This window comes from Gossypium arboreum, chromosome 5 (assembly GCF_025698485.1).
Source record: "Gossypium arboreum isolate Shixiya-1 chromosome 5, ASM2569848v2, whole genome shotgun sequence".
In the NCBI taxonomy this organism is placed as follows: Eukaryota; Viridiplantae; Streptophyta; class Magnoliopsida; order Malvales; family Malvaceae; genus Gossypium; species Gossypium arboreum.
In genome coordinates, this window is record NC_069074.1 from 66,775,482 (window position 1) to 66,792,878 (window position 17,397).

A 17,397-nucleotide genomic window follows, 5' to 3' on the forward strand; every position below is an offset into this window, starting at 1 on the left:
CATTGAATAGTTTGATATTTTCCATTGATGAGTATAATAGGGCTTTGAAGTTTAATGGAAGGATATGAGTCCTTGTTGATAGTTAAACACTTTTTGTTAAGTGAATTTTTGTGAAATTGACAATTAAGGGCTAAATTGATAAATGTGAAAACTTTGTGGTTAAAATGTGAAATAATTGAAATGTGTAGGCTGCTACAGACACTAGTGATATTCGGCTATAGTAGAATTTTACTCAATTTCATGAATTTGCATTTCTATGATATAAGGACTAAATTGTAAAGAAGTTGAAATATTAGGGGCAAAACTATAATTTTTCCATAAAGTGAATTATGGACTGTTTCGATACCATGAACATTCGGCTAAGCTTAATTATGGTTAAAAATGGTTAATTTGCATGTTTTGAGCTCAAGGAATAAAATGAATAAAAGTAAAACTTTAGGGGCAATTTTATAAAAATGAAAAAAATGACCAAATTGTATGAAATGAAGTGTTTTACTGTCTAAATTAATATATTGACTGAAAATATTAATTTAGATCAAGATCGGGTGGAAAATAGAAGAAAATGGGAAAATTACCAAAATGCCCCTGAACTTTGGTATCTCTACAATTTAGCCAGATAAGTTCGTATACAATAAGCATTGTTAAATTTATGCTTCTAATGCTTTAATATCATATAAATTGTATATACGTGAATATTTTAATGTCTGACGACATATCGACTAAATGTGGCACTTAGTGTGCGAGGCAATCAAATATGGCACTCAGTGTACGAAATATTGAGAATGGCACTTAGTGTGCAAGATATTGAGAATGACTCTTAGTGTGCAAAATATCGAATAATTCAAAGGGTAATTATAAATTGTGATTGAATGATTAAATCAAGCAAACTGAACAGGTATACATGCTATATTATATGAATTGTTTATGAGACGACTTTATAATGGTGATATTTGGGCTTTGAGCCTAGCAAGCCTTGTGCTGGTGAATGAAATTGGGCTTATGCCTAGCAGGCTTGTGTATAAAATCACACTTTGAGTCTAGCAGGCCTTGTGCCGGTGTGAGATACAGCTTAGGCCTAGCAGGCTTTATGCCAGTGAATTATTATAAGTTTATGCCTAAAAGATTTATTGCTGATATGGTAGTTGAATACGTTAAACGAGCTAAAATGATCAGGTAGGTGATAATTGATTACCTATTTAAAAATAAGTTAAGTATATGTGCAAAGAATGTATTGTGATGTATGTGGAAATGAAATATGATTATGTGCCAATGAAACATAAATGAATGAATAAGATGTGATTTGTAAAGTTGCATATGTGAAATTTGTCAGATGCTATATGAATGAAAAGTGAATTTGATTATAAATGATCATACGAGATTCATATGAGAAAGATATATAATTAAATGTGTTATTTCCCATAATGTGTTTATATGGCTATATGAAAGTGTGAAAGGATTGATGTCTGAAAATTTAATTGAATAAGTTTGTGAAAGTTAAAGTTGGTTAAGTAAGTAAGTATAATATTGAATCATGATAATTTGATATGAGAACATGTTATGAAATTTAGAAAGGTTGTGTGAGATAGCATATTATGTTTACGGTATTGTAATGAAAGTATTTGTTATGTTAAGTTTATTAAGATACGAGCTTACTAAGCTTAAAAGCTTACTTTGTGTTTTCTTTTTCTTATGTTTATAGATTTTCGGACATTTGCTCAGGTTGGAAGTTGATGGAGATGACATCACACTATCCGGTTATCATTTCAGTAAATAATATTTTGAGACTCGGTTATGTGGCATGTATAGGCTAGTCTTGGAGTTAATTATTTTGAATGAGTATGTATTTAAAGCCATGTGAAAATGACTTGCTTATTATGCTAAAGTTTGGTTTTACATGTTCTTAATTAAAATGTTTAATGAGTTTGGTTTTGGTAGTCGTTTTAATAGTTAGCTCATTTTGGAAATATGAAATATGGTATAATTAGAGTGATGGATGATGGTATATTAACTTAACAGGTTCAGTTACTAAGTGGTAAGTAATAAATATGTTTTATGATTGTTTTGGTTGATTGTATTGGTATGGGTTCAAATGGTTAATGATGGTAATGATTAAGTATGTTTTGGGTTAGTTAATAGGATAAAAATATGAAGTTTAGGTATATTAATATAGATATGAATTAGATGCATGCTGGAGTTTATTTGTGTTCAAGTATTAAATATGTGAACATGTCTTTGATATATACAAGTTTGGTTCGAATTTAGTAATTATGGAACATAATCAGTTGGGTTTTGATATATGTTCGTACTGAATTAGTTGGAATTTTTGAAATGTGCTTATTTGCGATATATGTTCAGTAAGGTATGATTATTTCTGAATTGGAATTATGACCTATGTATTCAAAATTATAATAAGTGAATTGTGGATATTTGAAATTGAGAAGTTTTAAATGTTTATTAATTCTTGGTGTATGAAAGGTGAGGAATGAGTGTGCTGAACTGTGTTTTATACAGTAATGCCTTATAACCCTAATCTGGTAATGGATACGGGTTAGGAGTGTTACACTAGCAGCTCATATTTTTAGTTTATTCACACATCTAACCATGAATTTTACACTTTTCTCAATTTAATCCTTAATTTGCATTTTTGTCAAAAATCATTTTATAAAACTTGTATATCTAGCTTCAAACATTAATAAACTATCATAAAACATCTAAATAACCAAGCATTCAACAATGGCATCATTCCAAATCTATGACAATTTCGAAAATAGAGATACAAGCTAGCTAGATTAAGCTGCAACGAGCTCAAAAACGTACAAATTATTAAAACGGGCAAAAACCACTCACCTATCAAGCTCCAAAGCTTGACCGAATGTATCCATGGCTTTTCTACGTTAGAAATAGTTGAAGAAGAAGATGGATGCAAAGTAATGACTTTGAATTTATTTATTTAATCTTTATTAACCAATTTACAAAACTAACCTTTGATAACATCATAAATTTCAACAATACCAAGCCATAGAATTCCACTATCAACATTTATGGGATAATTACCACTTAAGGACTCCTACTATTTAATTTCATAGCCATTTAATACCTTTAACTTATAGAATTTAACTTTTACTCTTTAAGCAATTTAGTCCTTTTTACTGAATTAACCACTCAAACGGTAAAATTTCTTTACGAAATTTTCACACAAACATTCTATCATATTGTAAACCTTAATAAAATAATAAAATAAATATTTTGACTTTGGATTGTGGTCTCAAAACCATTGTTTTGATTAACCCTAAAAAGGGTTGTTATAATATTTGTATATCGAGAAATCATCCATAAACACATCAAGGCCATCTTCTAACATGTCTACAAAGATAGTAGTCATACATCTCATGAAAGTTGCTAGGGCATTGCATAACCCAAATGACATGCGCTTAAAAGCATATCTACCAAAGGGACATGTAAATGTAGTCATTTCCTGATCATTGGAATGTATGGGGATCTGGTTGTATCTGAAGCATCCATCAAGGAAGCAAAAATATTCTCTTCCTACTAGTCTGTTAAGAATTTGATCAATAAATGGAGGGGGAAAATGATCCTTTTTAGTCGAATCATTCAATTTTTGATAGTTAATACACACCCTCCATCCAGTCACTATTCGAGTTGAGATTAGTTCATTCTTCTCATTCTCTACTACAGTCAATCCCCTTTTTTCAGCACACACTGTGTGGGGCTCTCCCGTTCATTATCGGACATAGCATAATCTATCCCGGCATCCAACCATTTGAATAATATTTTTCACAACCTCTTTTATGGCAGGATTTGAAAATTGTTGTGCGTCCATGACTGGTTTCTTTCCCTCTTCCAATTTGATCTTGTGTTGAAATAAGGTTGGATTGATTCCCTTGATATTAGCAATAGTCCATCCAATCACTTTCTTATACCTTTTTAGGACATCTAATAATGCCTCTTCCTGCTATGTCGATAGACCCACTACAATAATTATAGGCAATGTGTTCGGCTCTCCCAAATATTCGTATTTCAGATGATCATGGAGGTGTTTTAATTCTCAAATAAGTGGATCCATAATAGATGGAATCATTTTGTTTGAAGATGAGTTTATCGATTCCCGATGTTCCTTACACTTATTCCACCAGTCTGGCTAAAAAACCAATTCATCATTTTGGCGTTCTAGGTCTTCGATAGTCCTTTTTCTTCATTGTTCTCTTTTTCTTTTCCTAACCCGATGCTCAAATTCATCCAACTACCCTCGATTCTTCCTGATTACGTGCCACACCATCTTATGGTATGATTTCCAATACCTTTACAATTTCTTATTTTCTTCTCATGCCTCACATTTAATCGTTTCTGCTTACTTTTTGCAATTATATGACTATTTCACGGCCTATTTTAGACCAAATACTTTCTCTGACAATGATGTCAAATTGTCGTTTATTATACCCATTTAAACCAACATAAAAGTGTTGCAATTGTATAGCTAAATCAATACCTCCTCCTAAAACCTTTCTACTGATCACCTTAAATCTTTCTGATGCTTGGCCCAATGTTTTGGTAGCACCTTGGTTGAATCCAAAAAATTCTTCATGTTTACTAATTACCATAGCCATTAGTATAACTCTACATAGATATAATTGTACAAATTCTTCCTAAGTGGTAATAGTCTTTGGAGGTAGAGCATCTAACCAGGGTTTCACTTGACCTTCCAAGGTGAATAGAATAAGCAACAATTTAATGACCTCTATGGAAACACCTGCATGCACAACTATGCTACATAACTGTTCAAATTGGCATAGAAATAATATTGGATCTCCCTCCACATGACTGCTGAACCTGAGATTCAAAGATACCCACGTCAATAATATAGGGTCAAGTTAAAACTAGAGGATTTCAATAACTGGTTAAATAATGCTAGGTTTTAACTAGTTTATATCAAAAGGTACTACTCCTACTACTTGCATCATCTTACCAATTTTTAGTAATAATAAAATAAAAAAAATTATCAGACTTAAAGAGAATAAAAAATTGAAAATAAGAAAATTATTTTATAAAAATAATAAAATAATGATTGACATAGACTGTAAACTTATCAGACTTAAAGACAGAAGACTAACTCATTTCAGTGTTCAAAGTTAACTCCTATTTCAAGTTCTATTCAATCAGCTAGTCATTAACCTAGCAAGGCCTCTTGACCTTCTATTAACCTAATGAGTCAGCAAACATTATTTATCTTTCGATGTCATAGGTCAGATCGAGTTAGGGGTACGGTTTTCACAGTAGACCATATCGATTTTGGGTTAATTTCTACCTACATGACTTTCTAGGGTCATCAATCCTTGGCATTAAGTTCTTCCTTTTCGAACTAACTGATATGGTAAGAAGCCCTACATATACGTCAACTACTCCCACATCTATTTGTTATTTTCTCATGAATCTAACTCATACAATAGAATTGAATTGAAAGATAGACATTTGGAAAATCAAAAGTAAATATGAGAAAGGTCTTGATATGTATATAAATATTGAAGTGTGTACAATAATCTATAAAGAGTTTGACAAATCTACAATCTAGATCTCTCGAAGAACAAAACAAAAACTGAAATAAGAATTACAAGTAAAATCCTAAAACTACAAATGAAAGTGAAACTTAACAGGAGGAAAAAGTCCCTTAAACTGTTCTGAGTAGTCCTATTTATAGACCTAGGGTTAGCAGCTCGTCCTTAACCTAAAATGATTGACAAATCTTCCTTAAAGTACGTTGTATTGACAAAAACATCCTTGCTTTATTAAGTGGCTACGTCACGTTGATGTCGTGGTACCCTATGGTCTGTGCCACCACACTAATGATAGTCTAATTTATTCAGCATGTCTTTAAGGCTATGTTGCGACATCCTTGGCAGGCTGCTTCTTGGGTATTTGTTTTCTATACTCTGTGTTGCAACATCGAGAGAAATCTACCGTCTTTCTACCCTCGAGTGATGTTCTGCATATTCACTGAACATATTAGTCTACCTTTAGGCCCACTTTGACACATAAAGTCAACTAAAATACTGAAATTACTTATTTTATTACCTAAGTGTTAAAAGTAAACACTAACTAAAAACATAACAAAATTGCTTTCCAGCTAGCTCATTAAGTACAAAAAGTAGTTTAATCTGCTACAATGAATTGTGGCAGATCAAAGTTGAAGTGGTTTTATGTATATAGAAGGGAATCCTTAGAGGCTATGCATTGGGGGTTAATTAAGTGTTTTCAAACTCAATATAACCCTTTTATAAATATCTAACCTTCCCTGCAATTTCAAACCAGAACCAATCCAAAACCAATATTTCAACCAATGCAATTTCATGTTTAATCATAATAAAATCATTCTTATAACAATAATTTGATAGTTTACTCTATGAACATTTAAGTTACCATTAAAAATTAAATTAGAATTTCATTCATCCATTCTAAATTTAGCACCAATTATACCATGCATATCATGTAAATTTTCATACCATTTCATTAGTTTAAACACCAAAATACCAATTACCATTTTAAAAAAAAAAATTATATAGCATTTTAAAGTGACCAAATTAACACCTATGTATATGCCACTTTTGCCAAAAGAAGAATACATCACCGAGTTTTGCGCTGGAGTCGGGATTGCCTGGATGCTGAACCGAGATTTTGAATACCTATTAACCTGCGCACGGAAACAACTGTACACTGAGTATTTTATACTCAATGGTATTACTATAATTCAAATTATAAATATAATAATCATATAAATTAAATCATATAACTTTAATATTTACTAAACCAATTCAAACATAAATTTTCCCTTCTCAATATATTCATACAATTTAATTTAGCTATTCATCAATTGAAATCGTATACATTCATGTTAAGCCATTATCTAATTCATGAACCATTGGTTCATGCTTTCCATTCTCATACTCACATTCAAATCACATTTTCAATTCATGTTCCATTTTCACATTTCCTTCAATGGTTCAACCAATTCCTTTTATTCAAATTAACTTTTCTTTTAATTACCCCTATTAACAGACTCAGACTTTGGCGGATACACGGATCCAACCAAAAATATCAGTTTGGCACTTAGTGCCTTATCGGATAGTTTGAAGCAAAGTTGACACCTAGTGTCTCATCGGCCTAGCCGAAGTAAAGTGGTACCCAGTACCTCATCGAATCTATCCGAAATAGAATAGTGACACTCAGTGTCTCATCGACTTGAAGTCAAAGTATCCCTGAACACTTCCAATCCTATGGCATGCTAACTATATCATACTCAGTTCGACTAGTTAATAGGGTATTTAATTCACTTTCTCTGTTTCAGTCAATATTCACATAAATTCTACTTAAATCACAATTTCATTTTCTTTTCAAAAATCCACTTTCAAAATCAAATACACTTTCCATTCACCAATCAAAATACAATTCAATTTTCTAAAGTCAATTCAATAAAATTACTTACCCCAATATTTACTTGCTAGAAAAAAAATAAATTTAGAATTAATACTTAATAATAAATAACTTGAATTATAGTAATACAAACTCGGATTTCGCGATTACTCCTCGATAACTTTCTCCTTTCCTTTTTGTGACGATACCTCGGGTTCTTTGTTAGATACAAAATAATAATTTACACTATTAATTACAGCACTAATTAATAATAATAACTGAATTTCTATCCACTTTATACCCTATTTCCAATTTAATCCTAATTAACTCATTTATTTTTCTAATTTAATTCATACTTTATTTCTATTGAATTTCCTTCCATATTCTACTTAACTATCTAATTTTCATAATAAAACCCTAATTTAAAACTTCTTTCAATTTAATCCCTACTACACAAAACTTATAGCCTAATTTACAATTTAATCCTTTAATCAATTCTAACTTAAAATTCATTCAATTAAATCCCTAATTCATCTTTTTGTCCAACATAAATTATAATTTAAAACCTGTAAACTTCTAAACTATCAACTTAATTTTATCAAAACCTTATTTTAAGACTTCTAAAACATCAAAATTAAGAGAAAATGACTTAATTAAGCTTACCAATTAAACTCCAAGCTTCAAATTCCCTATTTCCCCTTTTTCTTTCTTTTTCTTCCTTTTTTCTTCTTTCCTTGCTCTATTTCGAAAGCTTCTCTGTTCTTTTACTCCTTTTTTTTTTCTTTTGTCTTTCGTTTTTTCTTTTATTCTTTCATTTGTTTTATTTATTTTATTAACTTAATATATTATAATTTAATTATTATAAATATCTATCATATAATTAATAATATAATACAAATGTATACATTTACTTTTCTACATTTGTACATGATCAATATCATACATTTGTCATGATTTTATCTAATTATTTCATAAAAATCTTATAATCAATTATTTATTTAATAACTATCTTTAAAAATAATAAATATCTATTTACGTTGACAAATGTATATATTTTATTTAGACACTTAGATTCATCATCACCTTACACTTGTCACCATTTAATTTATTTGTCATATAAAATCTTATAATATCATATAATTATAATAAATATCTATTTAAATAATTATAAATAATAATAAATAACTATTTACTTTAATAAAAAGTAAATAAATAAATATGTTTTAATTGTATATTTTATCACCATCCATTTGTCAAAATCATATTTTATTTATCATATAAAAATATTATAATATAATTATTTTAAATTAATTTAACATAATTTATATCTAAATAATTGATTATATAATTAAAATATAACATAAAAATCTTAGATTTTTATGCCGCCTCATTCTTATTAATGGCTTAATTTCCATGTTAATCCTTTTTATTTTCTATTAATTTATAATTCAACTTTTACTCCTTATTCAATTTAGTCCTTTTTATTATTTTCTCTAAATTGAGCTAATTTCACTTAATTAAAGCCTAATTAAACACACTACTAGACTCACAAATACTCCTAATAATTATTTACGAACTCAGTTTACTGAGACAGAGGCCTGATATTGTACGTTTTCAATGCCCGTGAATTTTGGGTCATTACATTAGTTGTGCAAGAAAGTGACACAAATGTGTGTCTGCTTCAGTGGTTAAGTGTCTTGGGAAGTTTCTGAGAAGTTTTGGGTTCAAGCCTGGGCAGGTGAAAAAAGTTTTGTTTTTAAAGGAATAAGCATTGTCTTTAGGCATAGGCTTTTAATTAAATATGGGTAAAACATGATAGAAAAGGGCCTGCTGGTCTAGGGGATAAGTGGCGTGTCATCTACACCTGAGGTTTGAGGTTCGATTGCCTACATGCGCGAAGGGATTAAAATTGTGTAGTGCTGGATGGCTAGAGTTTTTGTTTCATTAAAAGTCTAAGTAGTTAAGATCGGTTGAGGGATTTCAGGAGAGATTTTAGGAGGAAATCAAGGGAGGTTGAGGAGAGAGGGAGTAGCATGCTGAATGTGGGATTTGCATGTTGCCAAATTTAGAATTGGATAGGAGTGGGAGAGGGAGCCGATTTTTGAACTGGTGGCTCTTAGGAATTTCGGTTTTGGGGTATGTTTCAGTACTCTATTTTGGGTTTTGGGGAAAACATTTTGGTTATTTTCTCTTCATTTCATTTCTATCATTTCTCTTTCTTTGTGACCAATTGTGCTAGGGAGTGCTTTCATTTTTTCTTTTTTCGAGTACTATTCGGGTTTATTTTTCGCTACAAACCTTTTGTCAAACCATTTCTCTTTTCTCTCCTCTACCTCTCCACTTTGGCAGAATAATGTTAGAGTGCTCCATTGCCCTTTTGGTTTTGGCCAAATACTTCCCTTTCCCCATTTCCAATTCTGTTGGCTTTTAGCCCTTGGCTTCTATTGACTCTTTCCTTGATCTCCTTCTCCTCTTCCGGCTATTATCAAGTTTCTCTTCTAACATTGTAAAGCTGAATATCACCTTCTTTGGTAGTCGAATCTCTCCCTCTCTTCATTGCCGAATCTCTTTCACCCTTTCTTCTTTATTAAGTGTTTTTGGTTACTGGATATTTTTAAGAAGTGAAGGGTTATTTGCTGATATTGTAGCAGTTTAGTCTCTCTCTATACTCGATCAAAGGTAACTCTGTTTGTAGTTATCCTCTCCTTTCTACTCTTTCTACCGAGTTTATAGTATCCATCTAGTGTATTCTTTACTACCATTATTTGTTAGGGGTGGTTTGTGCTAAGCCTTGCCTATGTCGCATAGGGTGTTGTGTGGAGATAGATCGATTACTTCCCTTCTCTATAATCAGTTTTATGTTTCAGCAAGTGGTTTACACTTGGTTCAAACGATTGTGCGAATAATATGATTAAGGTTAATAGATTTGGTTGATATGCAGATAATAACTGAAGAAGGGGGAAAATCATTCTTGATCAAAGATTTAGGTATGTAAAGGCTTGGGGGGTTTGAAACAAGGTATGTAACAATTGATCTTTGGATAAGTGGTATGGAGAGGAGTAGTATTAATTTGATTACCTCGTGACTAATTGAATGTTTGTGGATAGGATCAAGGTTTGGAATGCTCAAGGACTACGTATGTGTTTTCTATAAACAAGTGTGTAAACACTGCCCAAACTGTAAATCAGTAAAAGTAAAAAAATACGACTATTGATTCTACACGGGCGTGCACTCGTTCGAGTGGTAAACCGAACACGTAAGACATAGGTATTCGATAGTAGGGGCCACCATGAGCAATTTCATGAGTTTAGGCCATTTTGGGCCACGTTGGGCCAAAATGGGCCGTGTGGGTCCCACACAGACGTGTGGAGATTATTGAGCCAGGCTGTGTAAACCACACGGCCAAGGCTATTTCTAGGCTATGTATGCCACACGGGCGTGTGGGCCCACATGGTCCCGCATTATGGGCCTTTGGCCCATTTTTACTGTTTGACTGTTAAGGTTGCACAGGTCGCCCGAGATGACTGTGGACCTACTGTTGGGTCGGTGAGTATACCTAGACCCCCAAATTGACAAAATTATTATTTTGCCCTTATATGGTAAAATGACTATTTTGCCCGTATGTGGTAAGATGACTATTTTGCCCCTATATGAGGTATTTATATATATGTACATGTATGATTATATTTTAGCATGTTTTTTAAACTGAAATGGCTACATGTATGATTCTATGATATGACATGACATGACTGTATGATGCATTGCATGGGGATGGGTTTGTTATGATTGTAGGAAGTGTACTATACTGGCAGCTATGTTGCAAATCACTGATGGCTCTAAGCCTATTATACTGGCAGTTCTGCTACAAATACTGTTTAGTTTCGCAACCAGTACTATTTTTGGTGTGTAGGGATGGGTGGGTTGGTTTTATCCCCACATGGTGTGTAGGGCTGGACGGAGTCGTGTGTAGAGGCTGGTTGGGTAGGATTTCTGATTGCATATCTGAACTGTTACTGTTACTGTACTATTTACTGTTACTGCAATGGGCCAAATGACTATTTTTGTATTGAGATGGGCTAAAGTCCAAACTGATATTCTCACTGTTACTGATATGGGCTTAGGCCCAGACTATTTTTGTTTACTGCATGATTAACTGTTACTCATTAAGGGATTACACACTGAGTTTTTTGTAAACTCACCCTTTTGTTTATCTGCGCAGGTAATCCTTAGGCAGATCGATGCTGCGAGGGAGTCGAAGGTGGCCACACAACAGCTTACGCTTTTGTATTCGATTTTTAATTTATAAATAGTTTAATTTGGGTTTTTTTGTAGTAAGGCCTCTTTAAATTTTTAAACGTTTAATTTAGGGTTTTTTTATATTGATTTATATTTGCTAGCAGTAGGACACGGGTTTTCAAAAGATAAATACTTTGCAAACATCATGGCTACGCAACACGTTTCAAAAGTTTTTGCAAGAAACATCATTTTTAAATAGATAACGACATTTTAATATGATTAATTTTTCAACAAATGACTTACATTTTGAAGATAAATGACAAGCCTTGAAATCATCTTCAAGGTCATTCAAAAAGGATTTAAAATAAAACACATTTTCAACAAAATTATGTTTTTTTGAAAAACACTTCAATGTGACCTCGCAGATTCGACCATAACGACTAGGCCGGGTTTGGGGTGTTATAGTGACCCTTCATCGCTGATAATAGCTCTTAGGGTTCCAAATCTTATGAACATGTGTTTCTGTAAAAACTTTATCATAACCCTAGCATCATTTTTCGGATAAGCTTTAGCCTCGACCCACTTAGACACATAGTCTACTGCTATCAATATATACTTGTGACCAAAGGACAGAGGAAAAGGACAAACAAAGTCAATACCCTATACATCGAATAATTCTACCTTAATGATATTTGTTCGAGGCATCTCATTTCTATTGGTGACATTTCTGACTCTTTGACATCGATCACAACTCTTTACGTAAACATATGCGTAATTGAATAGTGTTAACCAAAAGAATCCGGCTTGCAATACTTTGGCCGCAGTACGAGTACCTCCAAAGTGTCCCCCACTCGGATCTGAGTGACAATGATATAGAATCTTTTGTATTTTATCTTCTGCCACGCATCTCTTGATCATTTGATCTACACACTTTTTAAACAAGTATGCTTCTTCCCAAAAATATTACTTCACATCGTGAAGAAACTTTGTCCTTTAATGATACGTCTTATCAATTGGCATCAAACCACAAGCTAAATAGTTAGAAATATTAGCAAACCAAGGGGTATTATGGACATGATTTACCTTTAGTATGTGTTCATCTGGAAACATCTCTCGAATTGGTATAAGAGGAGAGTTCCCTTCTTGCGACTCCAATCTAGACAAGTGGTCTGCTACTTGGTTTTCCGCTCCCTTTCGATCTTGAATTTCTAGATCAAACTCTTGAAGTGGAAGTACCCACAAGATCAGTCTCGACTTAGAGTCTTTCTTGGCAAGTAAATACTTAATTACTGAGTGGTCCGTATAGACAGTCACCTTGGTAACTACAAGATAAGGACGAAACTTGTCAAAAGCAAACACAATAGCAAGTAACTCTTTCTCTGTTACCGTATAATTTAGTTTAGCTCTTGTGAGAGTTTGACTTGTGTAGTAGATGGGATAAAAAACTTTGCTCATTCGCTGACTCATGATAGCTCCTATCGCGAAGTCACTTGCGTCACACATCAATTCAAATGGTAAATCCCAGTCTGGTGTGACGATTATGGGTGCAGTAACTAACTTACTCTTCAAATATTTGAAAGCTCTTAAGCACTCTTCATCAAATTTGAACGTCGTATCCTTCTCCAATAATTTGCATAAAGGTTTAGCAATTTTGGAGAAGTCCTTGATGAATCTTTGATAGAAACCGGTGTCGCCCAAAAACCTCCTAACACTCTTTACAGATGTTGGAGGTGGGAGTTTCTCAATAACATCTACCTTTGCTTTATCAACCTCTATTCCATGTCTTGTTATTCGATACCCTAGAACAATCCCTTCTCGTACCATGAAATGGCACATTTCCACGTTGAGTACTAGGTTTGCTTCTTCGCATCGCCTTAGTACCTTGGCTAGATTAGCTAAGCAATCATCATAAGTATCTCCAAATACTAAAAATCATCCATAAAAACTTCCAAATACTTCTCAACCATGTCAGTAAAGATATACATCATACATCTTTGAAATGTAGCAGGTGCATTACATAAACCAAATGGCATGCGTCTAAATGCAAATGTACCGTACGGGTAGGTGAATGTTGTCTTGTGTTGATCTTCCGGTGCTACTGTAATCTGATTATACCCTGAGAATCCATCAAGAAAATAGTAATAGTCTCACCATGCGAGTCTATCCAGTATCTGGTCCAATAACGACAAAGGAAAGTGATTTTTCCTAGTCGCCTTGTTCAGCTTCCGGTAATTGATGCAAATTCTCCATCCCGTAACTGTTCTAGTTGGTATCAACTCGTTATTCTCGTTTTCAATGACTGTGGTACCTCTTTTCTTTGGCACACACTGATCGGGATTACCTCTGAACTGTCTAAGATGGGGTAAATTATACCCGCATCTATCAACTTGATGATTTCTTTCTTTACTACGTCCTTCATGATAGGGTTCAGTCTTCGTTGTCCATCAATTGTCCCTTTTACACCATATTCAAGAATAATCTTGTGCATGCATATAGATGGAGTAATTTTGTGAATATCCGCTATGGTCCATCAGATAGCCTTCTTGAATTATTTCAACACCAGGAAGAGTTTCTCTTCTTGCTTACTAGTTAATTCTGCTGAAACAATCACAGGCAAAGTAGAAGTGTTACCTAAATAAACATATTTCAAGTACCTTGAGTTCTAATTTAGGTGGCTCCTCGATTGATACTTTCGATTGGGCATAATCGCTATTCTCTAATTCCAAAGATTCAAAACGGGATTGCAAATTAAATCCCTTTTGATTAGCTTCTAACAATGCTAAGTATTCATCCTCCTCTTCATCATTCGGAGAATCTGATGTTAAAATTTGTTCCAACGGATCCTCAACGTAGTTGAGCTCCTTCTCCACTATTAAATCCTCTAAATTGAATACTGTAGAACAATAATCAATTGTGTCAGGAAATCACATAGACTTAAAAACGTTAAATGTTACCTGATCATCCTGAACAAGCATAGTAAGCTGCCCTTCTACACATCAATAAGGTTCCTTTCAGTTGCTAAAAATGATATTCCTAAGATAATTGGAACTTCTTTTTCTGCTTCAAAGTCTAGGATAACAAAATCAGCATGGAAGATAAATTTATCTATACATACCAATACATACTCGATTTTTCCTTCTGGATATGCTAAAGATCGTTCTGCTAATTGAAGTGTAACCATAGTAGGTCTAACTTCCCCTATCCCCAACTTCCTAAATATTGACATAGGTATCAAGTTAATACTCGCACGTAAGTCACATAATGCCTTACCACAATATGTTGCTCCAATGTTGCAAGGTATGGTAAAACATCCAGGATCCTTCAACTTTGGGGGTAGTTTGTCTTGAAAATATGCACTGCATTCCTTCGTCAGAGCTACTGTCTCAAATTCTCCAAGTCTTCATTTTTTGGATAGGATATCCTTCATAAATTTGACGTAGTTCGGCATTTGCTCAAGTGCTTCAACCAATAGAATGTTGATATGAAGTTTCTTGAGTACGTCTAGGAACTTCTTGAATTGAATCTCCTGCTTCTGCTTTTGAAGTCTTTGAGGGTAGGGTGGTGGTGGTTTTTTTACTGGAACTGGTTGATTCATCCTCTGTGGCAATTTTGCATCTAACGGAGTTATCAGTTGATCAGAATTAGCTGGTTCTGAAATTACCTTGTTGAGTTTTACAGAGTCTGGTTCTTGTGAAACTGGAATTTCAACACTCGGTTGAACTTCCTCTGGATCTTGAGTGTCAACTTGCTCCTTTTCAGCTTTGATGGTGTTGGGCTCCACTGTCTTTCCACTCTTCAATGTCAATGCTTTGTAATGTTCCTTCTTTGAATTCCTCAGATTCTCTATATCACTAGGTAAAGCACCTTATGGTCGGTTCCTGGGTTCAGTTGTAACCTGACCCATTTGGTTTTCCAGGTTTTTCAACTTAGCTATTTGGCTTTGGATTAAGGCATCATTCTTGGCCATGTATGCCTTCAAAAAATTTTCTAAGTCGTTAGATGGTTCAGCTTGGGTTGGTTTCTAAACTTGTTGGGGAAAACTAGGTGGCTAAGTCGATCTTGGTTGGGCGTAAGTATTACTGGTTCCAACCCCTTGGTTACTCTAAGAAAAATTCGGGTGGCTTCGCCACGATGAGTTATAAAAATTGGTTCTGGTTACCTATGTAGTACATTGATTCAGGGTTTGATAGACATTCTTCAAACAAATGTCCTTCCTCACAATAGACACAGGCTATATTTTCAAATTGGTTAGGTGGCTATGCTGCAAAACTGTTAGACCCATTACTAGTAAGATTTTTTAACATTGAGGATATTGATGATACCTGAGATGCGACTGAAGTAAGAGTGTCTACTTCATGTATTCCAGCAACTCATCTTCTTGACGCTGCTTGATTGGTTGGCTATTGGTAATTGTTGCTGGAAATCCTCTCAATGATTTCATAGGCCTCATTATAAGACTTAGAAAGGAGAGCACCGTTAGCAGAAGCGTCCACTATCATCCTTGTGTGAGCATTGAAACTATTATAAAATGTCTCAAGTTGGATGCAATGTGGGATTTCGTGATGAGGGCACTTTCATAAGAATTCTTTTTACCTTTCCCATGCCTCATACAAGGACTCATCATCCATTTGTTAGAAAACAGTGATCTTGTTCCTTTAGGCATTCCACTGAATTGGCCCACATTGGCTTCAACTCGAACTGTTGTGCCTCAATTTCGGGTCTCCTAATACCTGGATTAAGATTAATAGACACAGGCACGACATACTGTCTTAAAGCTCTATCCCTATCATCAGCAATAAGGATAGGATTTTGAGCAGGGTTTTCTCCATTTCCTTGATTTAGATTTCCAAAGTTCATCTCTTCGGTCCTTCTCTGATTTGCTTGTCTTCTTTGCTCTCGAAAAGTTCTTTCTATTTCAAGGTCTACAAGGAGTAGGTCAGTAATTCGGTCAATACTCATAAACACCTGAAATAATCACAGAAAAATTAATTAAGTTAAAAATTAAACAGAAAAAATAAACCAAAATGTAAACTAACAAATTCACAAATAATGACTTTTTAAAATAGTCCCCGGCAACAGTGCTAAAAACTTGGAACGACGAAAATGTGCAAGTGTACACAATCGTAACAAGTAATAAAGTGACAAGTAAATGTTGAGTTATCGTACCCACAGGGACTGCGAAAAGAATTATTTACGAATGCTATTTAAAACACTTTAGTGAAGAAAAATATTTTGTTTAAAGAGGGTGATAAAAAACTAAGATTTTAAACTAAGTAAACTAAAGAAATAAATCTCAAATGCGCGATTTCAAAAATATGATTTAATCAAGATGACATAATTGTGTTGATTTAATTACATTTCTTTAACTTAGAATTATTAAACTCATGCTTATGCTATTACGAATAAATTCTCGACAACTCGGTAATTTGCTAACTTATGAACATACTCACTTACACAGACCGATTCATCTCTTAACATATCCCTATGTTAATTCAAACGATTAAACAGATTTTAATAAGCAAACATGTTATGACACATACATACTCATTAATTGAACTAATCTCAACGTAAGGAATTTCTTGAGCTGAAATAGGGTCGTATGTCAGAGATGGAGTATGAGCGAGAATTTGTCAGACTTAGTAAATGTAACACCTCGTACCCGATACCGTTTCCGGAGTCGAACGCAAGGTGCTAACAGACTTAATTACTTTGTTTTCACAGTCCATTTAAAAAAAAAAT

The 17,397-nt window shown here is 33.5% G+C and overlaps 1 non-coding gene across 1 annotated transcript; it reads left to right on the forward strand.

The window, feature by feature from the left end:
• The first annotated feature begins 16,212 nt into the window (after window positions 1–16,212).
• Window positions 16,213–16,319, forward strand: LOC128293361 (small nucleolar RNA R71). The gene has a single exon (XR_008283545.1). It is a non-coding gene; the product is annotated as a small nucleolar RNA R71 (small nucleolar RNA).
• Window positions 16,320–17,397: the final 1,078 nt, after the last annotated feature.